This window comes from Oryzias melastigma, linkage group LG20, assembly GCF_002922805.2.
Source record: "Oryzias melastigma strain HK-1 linkage group LG20, ASM292280v2, whole genome shotgun sequence".
NCBI classification, from domain to species: Eukaryota; Metazoa; Chordata; class Actinopteri; order Beloniformes; family Adrianichthyidae; genus Oryzias; species Oryzias melastigma.
In genome coordinates, this window is record NC_050531.1 from 22,702,692 (window position 1) to 22,705,829 (window position 3,138).

Sequence of the window (3,138 nt, forward strand, 5' to 3'; positions counted from 1 at the left end):
AAAGCTCAAACTGGGCCACAGACAGACTGAAGCAACGTTTCCCAGCCAGCAAGGCCAAGTGGGCCGCATATGGTTTAAAAGTGAGAAGCCAACCATCCATCCATTTATTCATCCACAGTTTCTGTGTTTGCCCACATTAATTGGGGATTCAATGGGTTAGCTTGCTACGCTAGCCAGCTGCCTGGTGGACACTGTAGCATGCTAGTGAGCTCTAATGTAGTGAGCTAGCGAGTTCTTCTGTAGCAAGCTTAGTTAGCATGCTATGCTCTATCGAGCTGGCGAGGTCTGCGGTAGCATGCTAGCAAGCTCCTCTGTATTAAGATATGCTCTACTCCTGTATTGAGCTAGCAAGCTCTGCTGTCCACCAGGCGGCTGGCTAGCGTAGCAAGCTAACCCACTGAGTCCACTTTGAAAGTGCTAAAAATACTGATGGATTCAAACATCGATGCAGAATAAGAAATCCTCAGTGGATCTGAACATTTGTAAATGAAAACAGGAATAGCTGGACTGTCAAAATATTCATCCTGTTTGTGAGAAACCATGAAAGTCCGAACATTTGTTTGATGTAAACCTTCACAAAATGACTGCTGCCTGAATTTAAAGTCAGACAAAGTTATTAAACTTCTGCGCCTCACAGATGAGAGCAGGAAGTGCTTCTGCTGCTCCTGTTGCTGCAGCTGCAGCCTTCACACACACACACACACACACAGGGCACGCACACTTTCTGGTGATGTGTTGTCCCCCAGCTGGCTGACTTTGTGTTGAACTCAAAGTGTGAGAGAATTCGGATGTACGTAACTCACCGGCTCTTTAAGCGCCTCTTATTCCCCAACATCTGCTCAGTGTGTGTGTGTGTGTGTGTGTGGGGAGGTATAATATATAACACAGACACAATCAGTTTGGGGGGGTGGACACTGAAATAATATTTGCTCGCTGAGGTCACATGACTGACCTTGGATGATACTTTTATTTTGAAAGGTTACATTACAGTGAAGGCTAGCAGAATGAGTACATGAGCACGCTCAGATGTGATCCTGCTCTTGGTTCAGTCATGAGACCGGTCTGAACCTCAGCCCCGAACCAAACCGGACTTCAATCAAACCGTCTTTCTTGAAGTTTTTGTCTGAAAATTCATACTAAAGTTATCTTCGTGTAGAAGAATGAAAGTGAAGATGGAGAGGTGCACGGTGACAGCCGTCACACTGAAGACACGCACACACACAGAGACGTGCACAGGCGCGCACGGACTCAGGTCTCCCTTAGATGACGTCCAGCGGGAGTTTCCTTGGAAACCACTTCCTGATCCGAGGCTGAGAGCAGGAGGGAGCTGGAGAGGTGTCGAGCAGCTGCAGCAGCTGGACTTCACATTAAAGCTGCTCGCACAGGAACGCACAAACACACAAGTCCTGCATGTGTATCTCGGTTTCCATGGCAACAGCTTCCTTATGTTTTCTCATGATGCAAAAGATCCAATCAGAACTTTAAAGGTGCTTTAAAATGTGAATGAAAGCGTTTCAAAGAAAAGTTGTCTTTAGAATCTCAGTTTCGTGCAGTTGAAGACGAGGGGTCTGAAGCTGGTTTATATTCTTCATCACCTCTGAAGGAAGATGATCCAGGATCTGACAAGTTTTAGAGAGCAGAACCTTTGAGGAGATTATACCTGGAAGACACAGTTCTGGGTGGAAGGCTTTTAGAAGTTCAGAGCCACAAAGTGAACTGTGGAGCTGAAACACCTGGAGAACTTTTAAAGAAGTTCAAATGTTCGGTGGTTTCTGTTCATCTCTTTCATCTTTCTGTTTTTTCTGGTGGCCATTTTATTTTTCCCATGTTCCTGTCACATGACACTTCTCCCCAGTTAGTCCAATTATAATCTCTCACTCTTTACATTCTGACCCCCCCACTCTGGCCCTGACCTGAACTTTGCGTTCAGGATCAGAGGCGCCGGTCCTCGGGTGAACAATGGCGAGCTTCAGTGACCTCAGTGCGTCTGTCCTATGGGGTGGTCACGTTTCAGGGTGTCCTCTGTGACTCCGCCGGGACTCGGGGTGACACACAGGTCCTCCTGATCCACTGCAAGCTCTGAGCAGGACGTGGCCTCCCGGAACACACTGGGACCAGAACCAGATCCACTGACGGCATGCCTGCAGGGATCTGGGAATGCTGGGATTGAAGATCTGAGAAAGAAGAGATCCAGAGAAGCAGAACCGCAGACCAACCAAAGAAACCAGATCAGTCTGTGACAGCAACAGCAGGAAGATTCACCCTGTCTCAGACCGGAGATCTGCCCAGTCTGAACCCTCACTTTGACCTCTGAAAGCTGGAATCTGGTGCCGACCGATTTCTCAGTACCGTGTCTGCATAATGGCCAGATGGAAACAGATTCTCAGCAGATCTACATGAAGTACATGCATGAAAACTATCTTTGTAGGGCTGGGTTAACAAAACCCATTAATTGATTTATATCAATTTAAACTAAATAGATCAATAATCGATTCTTAAAAAAATTAAATAGATTTAGCACATAAAACTAAAGTCCGCTAGCCTGATGCTAACATTTAATGGAATTTCCCATAGGATGGTTAATGCTAACGCTTGGTTGACCTAAACATACATTGCTGGCTAAATGAATGTGATTTTATTGAATTAATGCGATAATATGACATTTATTTGTAGTTTTTGAACAAAAGCAATCTTTTATTTTAACAAATAAGGCAAAGAACAAACATCATTCTGACGGCTATAATGCAACAGCAGCCCTCCCTACGGGAGGTGGAGTGAAACAGAGCATTATTTTATTTTTGGGTGGGGGGTCAAACTCAATCCCACAAGAGGCCAAAATCCAAAACACACCTTAGGTCACAGGCCGAACAGGATAAACATTTATTGAACACTCTAAAACTACATTTTTAAAACTTTAAAACCATAACTTTTTAACATAATTAACTAGATATATAACTTTACCTACGATAATGCTGGTGTGAATGCTGAAGATGCTGAAATTAATAGCTAAAAACACTGAAGCTGATAGCCAGCTAGAATATTAGCTAAATGCCAAATTAGCCTAGAAAACAAACTAAAAAAACTTAAGTTAGCCAAAACAGGGGCTGCACGGTGGCGCAGTGGTTAGCGCTCTTGCCT